The sequence below is a fragment of the Cavia porcellus genome, unplaced genomic scaffold (genome assembly GCF_034190915.1).
Source record: "Cavia porcellus strain 051 isolate PalLab524CR breed Dunkin Hartley unplaced genomic scaffold, mCavPor4.1 scaffold_23, whole genome shotgun sequence".
In the NCBI taxonomy this organism is placed as follows: Eukaryota; Metazoa; Chordata; class Mammalia; order Rodentia; family Caviidae; genus Cavia; species Cavia porcellus.
This window is the reverse complement of record NW_026947506.1, coordinates 47,294,935-47,314,560: the sequence shown is the minus strand read 5'-3', so window position 1 is coordinate 47,314,560 and position 19,626 is coordinate 47,294,935. Positions and strand designations below refer to the sequence as shown.

Here is a 19,626-nt window from a genome sequence, read left to right as displayed (position 1 = left end):
GAAAAAATACACAAACTACTTAGTGACAAAGAATATTAACAAATATGTGGAAGGCACTGATATTTAAGAGAATTTTCTGCAGAAATATTTGCCAATACATTTTAAAACAAATCATTTTCTAAGCAATTAATTTAGTTCAATTAACAACAAAAAGAATAAACCCAATTAGACCAATAACCATGGAAGCGGATTATGTTCCCACAATTTAACTGTGACAGTGCAGTGGCTGTAACACTGCACAGCACCATGAACCCTTCAAACAGACACAGGAAGAGTAACAGAGTGACCAAGCTGCCCTGGGGACACAGAAGCAGGAAGAATAAAAGCAATGTGGCCATGCCATATCCAGGCTCATTAAGATTCAGGTGTCCATGCTGGCCACGTTGCAGAGTCATTCCAGGCAGACTGGGACCCAGCTCCAGGACATCAGCCTGGACACAGGACTCTGGCACTTTCTTCTCTCCTGTGGGATGTCACGGAAATGTGGTCTCTTCGCAGCCAGAAAACCAGTGCCATAAACAACTGGAGAGATGGCCCTGCGTTTGCTGTCCAGAGGAAGGTGAGCTTGGTCCTCCGTGACTCTGGAGTCACAGGTGATGACTGGTGAACCACTCAGCTGCCGCCAAATTCCTCTTTGGTTCTAACTGAGCAAAAGTGGGAACTTCTGACCCAACAGTCAGTAGAATTAGTGTGAATCTGCTCAGCCCAGCCCAAGCTACATTTACAGGAAATACCTCATTTGGAGTATAAATTAAAGGGCAACGTGTAAATGTATTAGCAAATTATATATATATATATATATATATATATATATATATATATATAAAATAAATTTGGTGCTTAGGGAGAAAGTTGATTTTCTGTGTTTTATTTGTTGTTTTTCTGAACTTTGAGAAACAATTACCTACAAAAGAACTCTCAAAATCATAATAAAAGTCACCACAGAAGGACGCACATGGATTGTTTTAAGAGCTATAACTGTGAGGTTATAGTGAAGCAGAATGTAAGTCCTGTGACAATTTTTTACTAAATGTGAAGTTCTTGAGATTTTCCACCTGAAGGTCCCAGGCACTGGGTGTCTCTCACCATACCTGAGACCCGTGGTGGGAGCACACTTCACTGGGACAGAGGAACACACGCCACATTCACCCTCATCCTCCACTTTATACTACAGAATCAGACTCCACAATCCACAGTTCCCCTCTCCTGCACACGTCCTTGGCAGCTCAGAAAAAAAAGCGTTTTCTGCCTCTGTCATGTCAGAAAGTTCCAGTGTAAGGCTTTCGATTTCTTCTAGCTCATTGTGTTTGGAGTTGTCCCAGTTAGAGGTCTGGGGTTGAGTTTTCTTCTGCTGCTTGTCATTTTTCTATTTTCTGTTTTTAGTTTCAGTGTTGGGGTTTGTAGATTGCTTGGGGCAGATAGCCTTATCACTAGTAGTGAGACTTCTGCAGGAAATGTCTATTCCTCAGAGATGTCTTCCGGGTGTAGGCTGATTTGGTGTTTCTATCTATCGCAAATCCTGCCTTCCCAGTGTATTAAGGATGAGAAGTTGATATCTGCTTGGCTTTGCATCCTGTACTTTGGTGCTGGTCTGTGGTGATAGCTATGACTCCAAGTAATCACAATGTTGTCATACACGGGAGAAAAATTGATTACAACAAGTGTGACATCCTGGTTGGAATAGGACAATTAGCAATAATGATAACATCAAGCACAGCCTAGCAACTGGAAAACTTTGGTTACTATTGATTTGGTAACTTAAGCCATGGGAGCAAGCTCTCCAGTTATATAACAAAATCTAGCACAAGCCAGGAACTCGTGTGCTCTGAGTTTCCACTTGGTAGATTGATTTTACCCCGTCTTGTGGGTATCTAAGAGGAAGAGGGGACCAAATAGAGAGATGAAGGAGGACAAATATAGTAGAAGCAAAGTGGTAAGGTAAGAATGACCACCCAAATCCTGGGGGCAAGCAGGAGAAAAAGAATGAAAGAGAAAGCAGAAGAATGTTAAAGCAAACCAGAATGAGCAGAGACAAGGTTCACTCACATGAAAGTATCATAAATGTTCCACATCACTGATCATTTGAGAGAAGCAAATTAAAACAACCCTGAGATTTCATCTCACTCCAGAAAGAGTGGCTACCATCAGGAAATCAACCAATAACTAACGCTGGAGAAGATACAGGGGAAAAGGATCTCTTTGCCAAGTTAGTGGGAGTGTAGACTGGTGCAACCACTGTGGAAATCAGTGTGGAGATTCCTCAATAAACTAGGATTAGAGGTCCCTTTCAGTTATTTTCCTTCTGGATATATTCCCAGAAGAACTGAAAACATCATAGCACAGTGACATATGTGCACCCATGTTTATAGCAGCACAATGTGAAATAGCTAAACTTTTGTAATAACCCAAGTGCTTATTAACAGAGGAAGGAATTTTAAAAGATGTGTTTCTTTTATGACATAAAGAAAGATAAACTTGAGACATTTCCTGGTAATGGATGTGCCATGAGACCATATTCTTAATTGAAATAAATTGGTCACACATGTGTAAATATCACACTGTTTCTCTGGTGTAAGAAACCAAAAGGACCAAGTATATAATAGTTATTGTGTAATAGGAAGACATTGTTCAAAAGAAAGGGCACCTAGGAAGGTGGAGAGGGAAAGGAAGGAAGAGACAAGAACAGTGATGAAAGAAGGATAAAATAGAAACAGCTTTGCAAAAAGGAGGGAAAGAGTGGTTGAAGGGAGGAGAGGGAATTGGGAAAAGAGGAATCAAGACTTATCGTGTGCAGGTCCATATTCCCTAAGTGAGTATGGTCACATATCTATCTAAATTGTACCAATAAACTTAATCAAAATAAGAAAGCAGCTAAAAGTCTATATTCCTACTTTATATTATTAATGGAAAAATGTATGTTTAAAGAAAGACAAAGTGGACAAAAGAAACCACACCCACAGGAACTGAGGTTAATTCACGGCGGTTCTGTTCACAGTCACACGCTTGCTCCCAATCGCTTCTGCGCATAGTAGCCATGACACTGTGGATAACTTCGATGTGACGAGAAGACTCTATTTGTCTAATAGTGAGCTTCATTTACATTATAAATTCTGTTTCTCCACAGTGGCTATAAACCTGTTCTCAGGGAGAGAACCTAGATCATCCTCACCAGTACAGTGGATTTTGGCTCCTTACCAGAGCATAGGAGGGCAATGCTCTGTCAGTGTCAGAAGTGAACAGGGGCACCGCCAGCGCTTAGCCTGGCCCCAGGGTCCAGGGGACATTCACCCTTCCTGCTACAGGGACATTTAGCAACAGCCCCTCCCTGGCTGTCCCTGTGCTCAACTGCAGAGCTAGAATGGAAATCAGATGGAGAGGTGTGGGGTCCTCTCAGCACACCGTCCCTAACCAGCGGGCTGTCTCTAAACCGGGTGTCAGCCTTCCAGCCAACGGAAAATGAAATGTTAGCTCCTCAACTGTGACAGCCAGCAGACTCTTGGCACTTGCTCTCTGTTTCCTCTCTCCCTGGCCTAGCGTTTCCATTTCCTGCATCATTTTTCTATTTTTATTATTAGTCTATTAGTGCATGCAGGAAATGCGGCATAACTTCCTCAATCCCACTTCCCTTGGCCAGAGAAGAGGTCTGGAGACAGTGCGGCCCTGACCTGCAGCACAGCTTGCCCTTGTCTTGAGGAGGAGGAGGAGGCGAAGTCCTGGCCCTAGAACTAGAGCTCACCTAGAGCAAGGCTTACCTCACAGAACATCTGGCACAGAGCCCATCTGGAGAGAAACACTGAAAAGGAGACCCTGCAGAACTGTAGAAACCCAGCACATAGCAGCGCATTCAGAGGTAAGTGTCTGAGGTCCCAGGAGAAGGATGAGTGAGGTTGTGCAAATATTTTTCTGAAATTAACAGATTTTGCAAACGACCTGATTTTCTGCCTGCATGCTTCAGGCCAGTCTCTACTCTGACTTTTTGCTCTCGGGACTAGTATGTTCCTGTTTGTTCTTATTCATTGCTGCCCCTAAGAGTTGTGGCCAGGATCCTTCATGGTGCAACTCCAGCCTAGGCTAGGCTGCCATGAGATGCCGTGTGCATTTCTGCCATATTAATAGTCCTTGTACAGTTAAACTCTTTTCAATGCTACCAACAATTTCGATGACCCTAAGAAAGTGTCCTATTAAATAGCTGACTAAACTTCAACATTCTCACCCTGATTTTAAGGCTGTCCACACATCTCTGCCTGATGCCCAAATACCCAGTGCTTCAGGCAAATTGTTTTGAGTGATGTTGCGATTTGCTGAAACAGCTGATGAGCTCGTCTGTAGGAGGCTTGCAGAGATACCTGAAGGGGGAAGGTGCTCGCTGGCAGCCTGATGGCTGGTGGGCTGGGAACAGAGGCAATCACAAGACTGTCAGGAAGGGAGCCACAGCACCAGGAAGCCAGCTAGTGGAGCAATGGTGGAGGAGAAGGGAGTTGCAGAGAAGGGCTGGGCCCTGCTCCTCACTGGCTCCTGGGGAACTTTCTGGAGAGGAAGTGCAGGGGGCGCTGTGAGCGCTAGCTCTGGTGGAGGTACTGACAGGCTATTTCTTTGCGATCCCCTTTTGAGGATCCACAGATACTGCAGGGTCCTCAGTTGCTTCAGGGGTGGGTGTTATGTTAGTGAGCATGAGCAGGGTTCCAGACTTCAGTTCCACCTTCTGCTACCCTGGGGGTCTTGCATGAGGACATTTTTTGGGTGTGTACAGTTTCTCCCTGAAGGCTCACACACAGGAAGGAGGTTTGCACCCGAACATGGCCAAGTGCAGAGGTAGCAGAGGTGGAGCCTTGTGGAAAATACAGTTTGGAACCCTCACTGTCATATGTTCATCAATGCAGACTCAGCGCCATGAGTCAAGGCTCAGGGACAGGGGCAGTTCCCTCAGCATGGGCCCTTTCCAGTGACCCTAAGCAGCACAGTGCTCTCCATCATGAGGCCTCGTCCCGGCAGAGCAGATTCTGGCACTGTGTGCTCCAGTCTCTGGGTCTGTGAAATAAACGTCCCTCTGTCTTCTATAAAGTACACAGCTTATAATAGTGATAGGGAAATCAGATAGAACATGAGAAGAAATGACATGGAGAAGGTTCAATAGCCCATTGGGCTTGACTTGGTTCTTTCTAAAGAGTCAGAGCCTCGCCCGGCAGGTTCTGGGACTTCTATGGGGAGATCCAGGGGGAGGTACTGGTGGGAGATTTGGCACACTTTGACTGCAGGGTGGGTAACATGGGCTGCTAAGGGTGTTTAAACATTTAGGTTATACTGCAAGGCCATTGGTTATACAAAGCATGGGTTATACAAAGAAAGAAACATCCTTTCACATTTTAAATTCCATTACAAGGCCATTAGTTAGAAAAGGTTACAGAAAGGAAGGAATTTCCTGTTACAAGCTTTCCTGGACATGGACATGTCCAGCTGGCTTTGGTCAGCTTCCTTGGCAGTCTCTCTTGGCAGGCTTTAGATTTTTAATTTCCATTTTAATAGCACCCAATGGACTGAGACAAGACACTTACCCTCCTTTACCCCCATTCCACATCTGCAGGGGTAGGTAATGAGTGCCTTCTTCCTAAGACTGCTGGAATGATTGAGTTACTCAAGCAAAGCAGCTTCACAATGCCCGGCCTCTCACTCAGCACCAGTGATGGCTTTTGTCTCCTCCACAGACTGCAGGGGGCCTGGAGACAGAACCTGGATGTGTGTCCCACATGCAGAGTGAGCTAGGCCAGGGTCCCCTGCTCCAGTGACATCTCTCATCTCATTTACACAACAGCAGTGGTCATCAACGCAAAGCCCACTGTGGAGGGGAACATGATATTTGTCCAAGTCTGCTCTGATTTTCCTTAAGATTCAGGTTTAAAAAAAGAGTTAAGATTTACGAGAAGAGAAAAGGAATTGGGGCAAGAAACAGAGACCCGATGATCTCACAAGTCAACCCGAACAGGCACTTCAATTTTATTTGATTCCTGTTGAGCTGCTTCCCCTTAAGAAGACACTTAAGAAGCCAAACTTAAGTGCAAGTTAAATCAGGCACCGGAGAGCGAGCTTCTCAAGTATTCATCCCACTTGACTTCCCTAAAGATCCTCTGAGTTCACATGGCTATGAACTGCTAGACTAGGAATTCAAAGTCGAGCTCCAGCTTGAGGTGAACAAAGATGAGGAAGTTATTTCCTGAGTCTGGGAAGTGATAGGGAATCAAATCAGAAGGTCAGTGTTACTAACTTGTGTTTTTTTCCCACTAATGTAGATGCCATAGAGAAAACTTTGATGTGAGGTAATAAAATAAATAGGACATTCAGGGGGAAAATGTTACCTGTTAGTGTGGGGAAGATGAGAAGTATTTATGTCCTCTGAATGAATTAGTGAAGGCTGTATCAGGGTCTGCACATCAGAACCAGCAATGCTAGCCGAAGGCGCAGGAAAGGTTCGTTTTCTGTGTCCATGTGCCATGTATGTGCATGCACACATGTATGCGTGTGTGAATGTGTGTCTGTGTGTGTGTGTGTGCATGTGTGTGTGTGTTGCTCTGTGTTACAGCCTTGGCAGGGTGAGGATGTAAGCTACAGGAAGCCCCTGATAAGTTATAAATAAGCCTCTGGCATGGAGAATGGCGATGTGGGGCCCTCAGGGTGATCTCAGAGCCTCACTCCCCTTTCTGGGCACGTCTAGGGGAACCCGACACACACCGCACTCGAAAAGTTTTCTTCAAGCTGGGGAACCTTGGAAAGTGAGGTCACCCAGGGTGTCAGATGACTGTGGAGCGAAGCAGCTGCTCAACAAAGGACTGGCTGGGTCTCCATCCCTCCAGGGACAGCAGGCGGCTGCAGCACCTGCGCGCTCTTCCCTTTCTCTCGCACTTCAACATAAGCAGAAGCAACCTTCCCCACGCCGTGGGGCTGCAGCCAGCTGGGTCACTGTGTCAGCTTAGCAAGCAGCACTAGGCCTCCTCTTTCCACCCCTTCACTGTTTCCTCCTCCTCCTTTGCACTTTCTTGTTGAGTAAGCCAAGCTGCCAGGTCATGCTTCTGCCCCATGGAGAGGCCACTGAACAAGACAAGGAGGAGAGCCTCTGGCCAACGGAGACAGAGACACAGAGAGAGAAGCACAGCCCACGAACTCAAAGCGTGTGTGGAAAACTGGACCCTTCCGATCAGTATGTGGGAGAACCTGGCAGTGACTCTGTCTCTAGCAAGGCCCTGAAGCTCCGGCGGGGACTCAGAACCACAACTCCATGAGCCTCCTCACCCTTAACCCATGGAAACTGGGGACAATAACCACGTGTTTGGGGGTAGTCTGTTATGCAAGAATGGGTAACTATTACTCAGTTGTGTTAGGCAGCTTCCTGGTGCAGTGAGAAAGGTTCAGAGGCTCTGGTCCAGGACCAGCCGGTCCGGCTACTCTGAGGCTGCGGTGAGGGAGTATGTCAGGGCAGGAGCTCGTGGAGATGCCATGTGCCCATCCCACAGTGTCCAGCAAGCAGGGGGAGGGACATGAAGGGGCGGGGTCCCCATCTCCCCTTCCAGGGTCTCCCCAGGACCGATGTGCCTTTCACCAGGTCCACCCCATAGAGGCTGTAACCCAGAGCCACACAGGCGAGCAGCCAACCTTGCTAAGTGAGCCTTTGGACACTAAGCCCCAAACAGCAGCCACCTAGGGACTCACATGGAACCGTCTTTGCTCTGCCCTGTGCTATTTGGTGGGGTTCCAGTTTCCATTGTTTTGTTTTTATTACACTTCATTCTGTTTGCTGGCTGGTTTTCAGTATTTTCAGTGGGTTACACAAATGTCCTTCAAACCAAAATGCTTATAGCAAGACCCATTCTCGCCTGCTCACTGAGAAGCATGGGGACCACTCACTGGGAAGCACGGGGAGCACTCACTGGCCTCTCCTGCTGTGAGGGACTTTGATGGGTTAGGTGGCCGGTCTCACCCCTCTTTAGAAACCATCTGTGACTCTTCTTTCAGGAGAACACATCTCGTCCTCCTCAGAGTTCACTGACTGCCCCTTTGAACCTTCTCCTCTGCAAGTGCACATCTCCCGACATCTGGAAGGAGGAATCCTTGTACTTCACACTTGTCGGAGTCATAGCCAGTGCGCAGTGTCTGACTGCACTTCTGGAGTGGGGAGCTTGCTTGTGAGCTCTTCTTGGCCTCCTGTGTTATGTCGGAGCTGGGACTTCTGGAAAGTGACTGGATCACGGGGTGCTGTACCTGTGATGAGTTTGTGGCTAGATGTGCTGTGAGGAAGTGGGGGCTGGTTGGAGGGGTCACTGAGGCACAGTCAGGATGTGATTCTGTCCCTGCTGTGCCCTTTCCTCTCTGCTTCCTGTGGCCATTGCACGAACAGCTTTCCTCCCCCTCCCCCTTCCACATGCCGCCCCCTGCCTCAGAGTCAGCCTATAAGGGGGATCAGAGAGTTCAGTTTCATGAATAAACATTTCTGTTCTGGCCAGAGTAGGTGAGCCATGTAAACCTCTCTGTCTTTAAAGTATAAATGGCAAGGAACTTTGTCCCCAGGACAGGAAAGTGGCTGCATTACATTTCTGTGACATTCTTATTTAGGGGTGACACCCTAGATGGAGGACTCAGTGCTCTTCATCTAAACCCTGATCTTCTCCATTCCCAGCCCCCTTAAGTACTGCCTGTACCATCGTCCCCACCTCATGGGTTGGCAGTGCCATCGAGGGGCACCCTCACTTGCTGGATTCTGTCACCGACAGTGGTCTCGGTCCTCGGCCACGCCGTGAACACCTTCACTTCCCTCCTCACACCACAGGTTCCCACCCCACCCTGCCCCACAGCCCCACAAAGTGCCCCATCTCCGTCTTCCCTATGGGTCTCTGCAGGCAGCTTCCATACTGTACTCTCTTGGTCTCCTATCAGCCTGCAAGGCACAGCCCAGGGCTCATCAACCCTCGGTCACAGCTGGGCCCAAGTCCGTGCAGTCCTTGTGCATCCAGCTGTCTCAGCCCAGCCTCCCACCCAGAGTGCACTGGCCATGCTCTCATCCCAGGGCCTGGAAATCACGCTTACACTCACCCTGGCATAGCTACTGCCCTCACCCACTCTGGCCGGAACAGAAATGTTTGTTCATGAAACTTGACCTTTCTGGTCCCTCTCACAGGTTAACATGTAACATAGGACTTCCTGTGTAATTTTTATTTACCTGCTGATTTTCTCTGTCTCTCACTGCATTGTGAAATCCTTGGACACAGTTCTTTTGTCCGTTTTGTATGGTGGATGTGTCCTAGGGACCAGAATGGGCCTTAGCGGTAGGTAACACCAGCTCTCTGGTGCAGAGAGATAGAGCCATAGTTAGTATCTCCACAGTGTTTGTAAGTACCTGACTCCTCCTGATCTGTACTGTGGTGTCAGGAAAACAGCCAGGGGCCCCTGCTAGCCAGGCAGTAGAGGCCAGCTGGAAAGAAGGGTAGCTGTTTATTTTCACTTCTCACTTTGGAGGCTGGGATAGTTCCCCTGCCCCGGGCTCTGCTCTGTGAATGTCACTCCCTTGAAATTGACACAGTTCAAGGGAAAAGGTGACAATGCTGGTCCTGTTGATTTTCACTTCTGCTAGTATTACTTGTGCTTTAAAAAAGAAAACAACACAGAAATCTTGGTTCGTCACAGTCACTTCCTGAGTCTGGGAAGCAAGGAAGAATCTAGCAGAATCAGGAAAGTATCCTACAGCATCCAGCAACCCCAGAGAACCCAGAACATCCACCATGAGAGACAGATCCTTCCAAGGAGCCCATGTCCAGGGCTGCTGTGCTCTGGGGACAGATAGGGACAGGGCCAGCCCACGGGGACCCCAGGTTGGGTAGCCAGGTGTCAGCACATGGAAGTAACCCAAGCATTCTGTGGTTCACAGAAGTTCAGAACCACATGATGGCCAGGGTTAGGGCACACACCTCCGATCCCAGCATTTTGGGAGACTGAGGCAGGAGGATAACAAAGTTGAGTCCAGTTTGGGCAATTTAGTTACTTAGTTACTTTAGTTGCTTAGCAAGGCCCTATCTCAAAATAAAATAAAATTTAAAAAGAGGTAGGGATTTAGCTCAGTGAGAAGGTCCTTACTCAAGCACATTGCTGCAATAAATTAACCTATTTATTAAATAAACAAAACGAAGACACTCACAGAAAAAACAAACCATGGCATGCAAGCAACAGACAAGGTTGGTGATTGCCAGCCAAGGGACCAAGTCGTATTCTAGGTAGCCGGAAGTACTCAGAAGGTGCTGTTGATTATCAGCCTGTGTTGTAACAGCTCAAAGAGCTGAAAGATCAGGCGTAAAAGCATTTGGAGCTTTTGCTTAAAGAGCAGCCCGCAACGAAAGATGAGGAGATGGCACAAAGTGAGGGTGGCTTTGCCATCCTTAGCAAGTGCTGAGCCAAGGGCATAACATGCATTCCACCGGAATGGCCATCCTAGAAGGTTGTGCTTGTTGGCTTTTCCTTTGCTGGACACAAAACCCAACCCACAACTTAGAGGACATAAAATTTAACTGATTCACATTTTCGGCGGATTCAGTCTATGGTTGGCTTCTCCAAGATAGGAGCATCATGGCAGAAGAGTGTGGGGCAGCAGGGATGTTTAGCTAATGTTACCTAGGAGCAGAGCAAAGACCAAGTGCCAGAGATGAGTGGACAAGATACCTTCTGCAGCCCCCCAGGTAACACTTCTATGACCCACCCAACATACCCAGGAGTCCCCTCTGTCCTCGGTCAGGCTGTTTGGAAAGCAGTGAAGTTGACATGTCGGGTGTGTAGGTCACACAGGCTCCCTCCAACCCTGAAGAAGAAACAGGTCTTGTGTAGACTGAAGCGCTGCTGTGAGGTGGCCTCTTCAGCAGTTTAAGATTTAATGAGCGTCAGAGACTCCAGAGGCCCAGCATGCCTTCTCCTGGCTCTTAACCTTGCCCCACACTCTGTGTGATGCTTAGGAGATATTTCAAAATGAAGCACTGTGAAGGGACCTGGACAGGGACCTTTCCTTTGTCATCACTGAAGAGCAGGAGATAACAAAACTCATTGATTGGATATTGTCCTTGCATTCGGGCACAAGAGCTCCCTTCCGGGTGTCCAGGATAGGAGAACTGAGTTCAGTCTTAAAGGATGCTATGCGTGTAGCTCATGCTCAAAAAGAAAATGGGCACCAACAGTGGGTCCTGGCACTAGAAACCCTGTTCTAACCGACAAATACTCACTTTTCTAAGGGGAAGTGCCCCGCCCCACCCATGAGTTCAAAATATATTCGTATCTTACTCTTCTTCACCTACATTTTAAAAATAACAAAACAAAATAGACGATAACCAATATATGACATTTGTCGGTGCTGTGTCAAGAAGCAAAACATGTATTTCATGATGATATACATGCGTATGATCATCCTGAGCATGAGTTATTCATGCAGGAAACATTTATAACCATGTTTGGACAGGCATTTTGAGAGGCAAATACAATGCTGATTGTTATATTCCTTGTAGCCTTTTTGAATTTTTTTCAGCACTGGGGATTGAAATTAAGGCTTTTTCATTAAACTACCTTCAAATCCTTTACCATATTTTATTTTGAGACAGAGTCTCACTAAATCACTAAGCTGACCAACCTAACATTGAGTTTGGGATACTCCTGCCTCCCAGAGTGCTAGGATTACAGTTGTGCTCCACCATGCCCGGCTTACTTTAGATTCTTATGTATTCCGTAAAGAAATGAATTGGGCTTTCATCTTTAAAATGGTGAAGCACTGCACATCATTGTAGCTAAAGGAGGAAAAACCTAGAGTCTTTGGCCTGGAAAAAGGGACCACACTCATCTGAGCAAGATATGGAGAAACCCCCAGCAGGTCTCCCCTGCCCGAGCCTGGAGCCCTTTTAGCATCGGGCTCCCCTTCAGGGCGATGCCCTGTGGCCCAAGATGGGCAGACAGCAGCAGCCTGGCTGTCCCTGCCCACTGAGGCTGCAATGCCCATAGAGACAGGAGCAGAACTGCGGTCTTGCACAGCCCCCCTCCCTGTCTCCGGATGAGCCCGTGAGGTTTCCTCCCCGGCACCAGTTTCTCCCACCCTCCTGTGCAGGTGGAGAAGGGCCACAGGGCTTTGCACACTGCATGTAATCCTTGAGAAATGTGTGACGCTTGACAAATAGGTTAAAATTAAAGCTCTTTCTGCCCATTGGGAGGGCAGTTAGCTGATGGCCAGCAGAGCCTGAAAGCTAGCTGGGAGGGCTCCAGTGTGGATGTGGAAGGAAGTCATTCTCATTTCCTGTGCCCCTTAATAATGTGGTGCAGAGTTGGCTACTGAGTGACAGGGAATCCCATGGAAACTGTAATAAGGATGAGGAGCCCCATGCCATGTTCAGGAGGGACACGTGACAGAGTTTTGGCAGGGGATGGTGGTTACTATCGCTGGGGACTCTGCTTCCCCAGACACAAGGAGCGGCCACTAAAACGTGCTCTGGGTGTCAACGCCGCTGCAGCCCTGGCACCTGTTGTGTCTCCTCCACCACCTCTGGGACGCCAGTGTGACCCTTTCCTGCTCCTCGCAGCTGCTCTGTGCTGCCACGCACCTGGGCACACTGCAGAGAAGCCCTCTCTGCCCGTCTCTCTCCATTGCCTTTGTCTCGGGAGTGGAGCTCGCAGCCGTCTTGCTTTCTGGTGTCAGATTTAGCTGATGCACTGCGACATTCCTCTAACAGTATGTGACAGGCTCCACGCAGAGGATTGATGGGACGCGTCCTGGGAATCCATCCTCCATCATTAAGCAAGGCGCCACGCGTGAGGCCATCAGTCAGGAGCCACTGCGGAGTCCACCAGGCTCAACTCTGCAGTGAGGCGGCTTAATTTATGGTGCTGCTAATGCCGCAGGTTTTTTTTTTTTTTTTTTTTTAAGAAGATAGATTATGTTATTGAGTTATTTTTATCAATATTGCTAATGTTCTTTCTGGTGTTCTTCATTGTTGGGGGCCAGGGTTTTAGAAAAAAGTCAGCCGTGGGGCCCTGAAAAACAGCCTGCAAGATTTTAAACTCCAAACTCCTCTCCACCATCAGCCAGTCAAATGCAAAGCTGAATCCCCATGGAATCTCCTTTGGATGCTGCGTGTCTCCTAGCAGAGTCCCCAGACCTGGGCCCTACACCTGTGCAAGCCCTTGATCTGCTGTCAGCCAGGTCACCCGGCAGGAGGGAGGACACTCCCTCTGTGTCCTCCATTCCCAGGGGCTTGTATCCCCACCTCGGCTCCCTCATCAAATCAGAGGGCGCCAGATTCTCACAGGAGCTCAGGCCCTGCTCGATCGATGCAGGGTGTGTTTCCTCCAGTCATCCCCTAACCATCCTCCCACTCATGTGTCTTGAAATATCATCTTCCACGAAACCTGTGCCAAGGTCGGGGACTGGTGTTTTAGAGGATGGACTCTGCACTTTGCCAGTGCTGCGTTCACAAGATAAGAGGGCTCATGACTGGGGGAGTCCACGAGGCAGGGCGGCCTTTCTCAGAATAAGTGAACCCTGATGTCAGTGCCCTCATGCACCAGCCCGAAGTGAAGGCCTCAGAAGCTGTTACTCTTTGACCTCCTCCCACCCTCTCATAACTTACTAACCCCAAGCAATCACTGACACCAGAATGCTGCTTCCAAAAGATGGACCCGGGGCAGGGGAGCCTCCTGGGCCAACCCAGCCATGAATTCTATTACTCTAGACCCTCCCGATCCACATCACCAGGCCATGTGGTAGCTCCCTTACCTTACTTACTGACCAAATATAAGATCCCTGCTTTCCAAAGAGTCCTCCTGTGCCAAAAGGAAGGAGCACTGCAGAGTGACCGGGAAGCCCTGGACACATAGGTCCCACTGGGTTTCCTGTGGTCCACTCCCTTGAGCTCATGCCCTTCATGTTCAATCCTCTGTCTATGCAGCTCTGTGTGCTTCAGCAGATCTAAGCAAAATGATGGACCATTTCAACCCCATGTACTGGATGTTCAGTGTGTCAGGCAAGACTGGGATCAAACAGAGGCACCCTGCTTGCCGCCTGTGAACTTGTACTGTTACAGGAGAAGGTCCAGTGAGACCAAGTAACACTCAAGAGGGTGACCTCCCCATCAGCCCCCAGAAGGTCAGACCATGGAGTACTTAGAATCAGAGTCCTTGGGCTGCACAGATGCGCTGTTGCCAGTTAAACAAAACTGTGCCAGACAGTGTCCATGTCAATTCCAGCAGTGAGGTTGATCAGCACATGGAGCAGCCCTGCTGCAATGCTCTCTGCATTGTCCTCAGGTCCCCAAGTCTCCTCCAAAGTGGAGAAGACGCACTGCTTCCTTGGTGTGCAATCTGCAAGCTGCTTGCCTCAGTCATGGGGCCAGCGCAGCACATTCATCAAATGCTTCCTCACTGGAACTTTGAAACAACTCTTAAAAGACTTTGCTATTTTCAACAGCAATCTGATTAATCAATTTTCCTCTCTGTTATTCTGTGATTTATGATTTGTTTTTGCTATGCATTTTGAATTCTAGGTCTCATCAGCTAAATGATGTTCTTGGATCTTAACAATGCATTAAATTACGTATTAAGAATGAAACAGCTCTCCCATTTCATCACAGGATTCATGTACTCCTTTCTCTTGTTGTCTTTTGTGGGGTGGGTAGTGAGGAAAAAGAGAAAGAGCTAATACATGTCCTCCTTTCTCAGTATTGCTTTCCTTCCAGTGATGTCAATTTCTAGGTGGCTAGCACAGAGTTTACATCAGGGTTCCACTGGCAACCAAGCTAAGAAACTCACGTTCCACAGATGAGAGACCAGACCTTGTTTGGTGCCCGTATCAGGGTCTCACTTCAATCTCCTTCAAAATCTGGGCATATTTTCTGGCCATGCAGAAATGCTAGCAGTGCAGATTACAGGAAGGGGGCTGCTGGGAAAACCCTGGGGTGCATGGACCTCAGGTAGAGCCGGGTCAGGTGTCATGAGGGGAGACAGGCATCTCGCTGCCTACTGGGTTGGAACTTGTCTTGCTTCTGAGGTGCATCCCGGCAGAAAGGGTGGCTGTTCACCCTGGGCCTGATGATTCAGTGTGGCCATGTTTATAGCATTTGTCCTCTTACTGGTGTGTTTGCAGTCTGTTTGAAATAGATTTTCTATAGTTGGAATAAACATTTTTTGAGAAATTGAAAAGGAACACTTTACAATTAGTTCCTGCCCTAATTCCTTGGCATACCTGCCTGTGAGACTTCAGAGCAGTCACCTTGTAGACAGCAGGATGTGCGAGCTGTTCTCTGTCTCTACTGCTCACATGCACACACATTCTGTGCCAGCCTTGGAAAGTCACAGCTGTCAGCTGCCATCACCCTGACTTCACCTGCACCTCAAACTGTCCAGTAGCTCCAGCCCGCCATGGGCACGCCATGGCACCATCACCCCTCCCCTTCCTTCTGCGAGGTCACCCTCATATTACCTATAACTGTATAAGGTGCTTCTTTTGTTACAAGAGATCACTGTGGCTTCTTTAATCCCAGAGCTGCATTGTGTGTGGTGGTGGTCCCTCTCGGTCCCTTCTCATACACTGCTGTTTTAGCTCAAGAAATATTTTACACAGAGAACAATCCTTTTAGAAGGTTTATCTATAGAGAGACTGGAGTCACACATGATCACACATCAGCTGGCACTGATTGTGGTCCAGCTGTCATTGCACTGGACCAAGAGCGGGGACAGGACAGAGAACAGAACCCAGTAGGACCATGGCTGCTGTAGTTAATTCCGCGTGTCAGCTGCACGGGGCCATGGGGCCTATGCAGTCTTAGCCAAAACCAATTCGGCACTGAGGTGCTGAGAAGCTCCAGGTGCTGTGGAGGCATGGTCTGTGTGGGGTTAACAGGCAACACTGGAGGCTTGCAGTAAGGCAGGCTGGGCTCAGTCCTGTGCAGGGGCCACTGCAAGTGGCTGAGAGCAGAAGAGCACGAGCAGAGTCCCTTCCCGGGGACTCCTGGAGAGAGGCAGCTGTGGAAATGCAGCTCTTACTTGATATTTTGAGGAAATTCCCTGCTGATTTCCACAGAGTTCTATTAGTCTGCACTCAGCAACAAGTAGAAGGGCTTCTTTCCCTTCACATTCTTGCAAGAACTCCATGGTTCCCAAGTGCTTGATAGCTGCCATTCTTTCCAGGCTAAAATGAAACCTCAGTTTTATTTAAATTTTCATTTCTCCGATGACCAAAGGTGCTGAACCTTAGGGTGCATATTGGCCGTTTGTTCTTATCTTTCTGAGAATTATCTATTCATCTTTCGTTCCCAATTTTTAATTCTTATTTTTATGGGGGCCTATATTTTGAGCAGTCACTAATATTAAATGAAATGCATAATAATAAAAGACAAAGGTTCCCAAGGGAAGGGGAGCTGTGCCTTCAGGGGTAGCCAGCAGTGTGCACTGCCCTGCAGGTTGCAGGTCCTCGGGGCCTCCAGGTCCTGAAGGGGTCATCAAAATCAGTAAGTTTCTGTCACCTTCTCCTCCTCTTCCATTCTCTCTTTTTTCTTAAGACATATAAAACATGCTGTGTATAATTATTTATTACTTTACTAATTAATGTATGTCATATATGCACTATATCATTATATATAGATCTATTATATATAATTACATAGCATATAGGATATCCTACTTGTATTTAACATTAAATACGTATCATAGATATTATATAATAAATATTATATATTACTTATGAATTATATCATAGTCTACGCATTATGCAACCCATATTGTATAATAAACGTACCAATACAATATATCCTGTGTAAATATTATATATTGTGTCACTATATCATGTATCAAGTTGTATTTTATACATTATAATGTATTATTAAGTGTATTATAATACTGTATACAATATCATATAGATTTTATAGTGTATCAAATACAGTGAGACATCCTGTCTAGAAGTTTCATTTCTGCGTGTGCATACACACCACCAGTCCCACGGACCCTGCTTCTATGGAGGGCCCGGGCAGTAAGTCATGTGTAATTAATCACCTCATTAAGACAAGCAGTGACAGTAATGAAGGAACTCCAGCAGACCAAGGTGTTGACACGAATCTAACGCTAATGGAAAAGTTTTATTTATTTATTACCTTCACTTACAGTGTCTCGGAAAGAAAATACAGACTGGCATCCTCGGAAGGTAAGAAAACCGAAGTGCTAAGCTGGGCACAGCACATGTGGACAAGGGTGGGCAGTTTACTGAAGACCTGGCCCTGCTTGCCTGTGCTTGTTTGGGGTAAACATGATCCATGGAATCTGAAGGGCAGGGTTATGTACAGGACATGACACTCTTGAGAGATTCCTGATAATCTCTGATGTCCAGAGCCATGTGACCATCTCCACCAAATCCCCAGGAAGGTGGACGCCAAGTGCCCATGAGGGTGGATGCACCATGTGATAATCAGAGGACACAGAAGGGAGTCTGGAGAACTGGAGGTCCATGCAGGGCTGCAGTTATAGGAGAGAAACCCAGAGAAGTCCTGTAAGGTTTGAGTTTCGGATAAACAATAACTAACTGCTTAATATGTTAAAATTGTAAATCAATTGCTATGTTTAACTAAAAACACTTGCTGCTTGCCATAACTTGGACCCAGAAAGCCTCTCAAAGCCCATGTACTAATGGCTTATTCCCTAGTATGGGTCCCTGGAGAGGTTCTGGGGTCTTTCAGAAGTGGGACCTAGCAGTGATCTTAGATCACTGAAGAGGTTCCCGAGAAGGCCTCTTCTGTTCTGAATTTTGCATAGCCATGAAGTGGCTTCTCAGCCCCATCACAAGTACCCCACTAGGCTACCATGCTGCAGACTCCAAAGTATTGAGTCCTTCTGGCCATGGAATAACACCTCAAAAACCACGAGCCACAGTGAACTTTTCAGCATTCATTTATCTCAGGGATTCCTTACAGTAACAAAAGCTACCACATTGCTAACCTGAAACTTCAGTTTAACTAGGCAGCGGCTGACCAGGTAAATAAGAAAGTGGTAAGAATTAGTCTTTAAGGGAACACTGGTTCTAGAAATTCCCCAGGGGTGGGGGTTTTGGTTTATTATGTTGACATAACAGAGGATTCTACTTTGACTTTCTCCCCGACAGCCATCTTCTCTCCACAGGTTGGAATGTGGACATGGGGAATCCACAGTTGGAGACTAAGAAGTCGACAATGGCATAGGTCCACAGTGCTGTGGAGCTTCCACACTGGACCAGACCCTCTTCTGAGCAATGAACGCAGATCTCTGGAAACCATGCATTCATCTGAAGGTTGCTGATTATTTCTCTAACATGAGGTAGCATTATTAAGTTGTCACTGTCACAGGTCTAAGTTTCCCAGGCAAGATGCAGGATGCCTAATTAAAGATTTTGAATTGATTCAGGGCATCCAGGCAGCCACAGCAGTACAACCAAAGACAGGCAGCAAAGAGGACTTCAGAGCTGCTTCAGAAAGTGGCAAGAAGGGTGAGAGGAGAGGGACGGTATTTTGAGGGGGATTCATTGCAATGTGTCTTTTGCAGTTAAATCATTCTTAATGGCATCGTTCTCTGTACTGTTTGACCACACCACCCACACGCACAAGCACAGTCTCCGCTGTCATCACCCTGGTCGGATGCATCAGTCCCAGCCATTCTCTGCCATGTGCCTTGGACTTCCGCTTTCTGCAGCAGCTCTGGAAGGGCTCTTTCCTGAGGGTCTTTACTGCACTGTCACTGCTGCCCCATGCCCTGAACCAGCTCAGACCTTTCCCTTTCATCGTCATTCTGACTTTGAGAAAAGGCCGGAAGTCTCACAGTGCCAGATGCAGGAAATCAGATGGGCAAAGGCTCAGCGCTGAGCTTTTGCAGGCTGTCTTTCTTCGGATGTCACTCAGCCTATCAGCAGCTGTTTCTGCTCACACCTCACAGACACTCAGGATGAGGGCTCTCAGAACTGTTTCGGAAAGTGGCCGGAATGATGAGATGAGTGTGTTTGAAGACAAGGAGTCTTCTGAGAGGGATAAATGGTAATGCCTCTTTCACTGTAATAAATTTTAGAATTTAAACATTCACTCTATTTTCATCAACCCCCTCCCTTTATTTTTCTGGGAGAAAGTCAACACCCACCTCCCCTGCTGGCAGTGTCCCCATCAGTCTGGAAATTCTCAGCAGGAAGAGAATTCAATTCAGAAACAGGGAGAATCCAGCAAGCATAGTATCTGTTTAGAGACTGTGTCAAATATTCTGTTCTTTGCCAAAATACAGTCCAGAGGGACCTTGGCCTGGCCAGCAGCACATCATCCTATTGGTTTGTTGCACTGATAACATTATCTTGGGCTGAGACTATAATCAAATTAGAACAGAAAAGAAATACGTTTGTTTGGGTTACTTAGAGTTGCAATCCAGGGCAAATACAGGCATGAGCAATCTGAAAAAAAAAGACTTCAAAGATTTCCAAAAGGATAGCTCTGTAACCACAAGAGGAGTTGGAATTGTGATTACTGCAGTTAAAAGAGCTCATGAAAGGAGTTAGGTGGGGACTCTGGACAGTTGGGGGAAGAGGTCTGTTGTACAGAAATTAATAGAGATAACAAAAAAAATATTTCAGGA

General features: G+C 47.2%; 1 long non-coding RNA gene across 1 annotated transcript; it reads left to right on the top strand.

The window, feature by feature from the left end:
• The first annotated feature begins 3,603 nt into the window (after positions 1-3,603).
• LOC134472534 (uncharacterized) lies at positions 3,604-19,051 on the top strand. The gene is made up of 3 exons (XR_010042402.1): positions 3,604-3,850; positions 17,154-17,191; positions 18,160-19,051. It is a non-coding gene; the product is annotated as an uncharacterized LOC134472534 (long non-coding RNA).
• Positions 19,052-19,626: the final 575 nt, after the last annotated feature.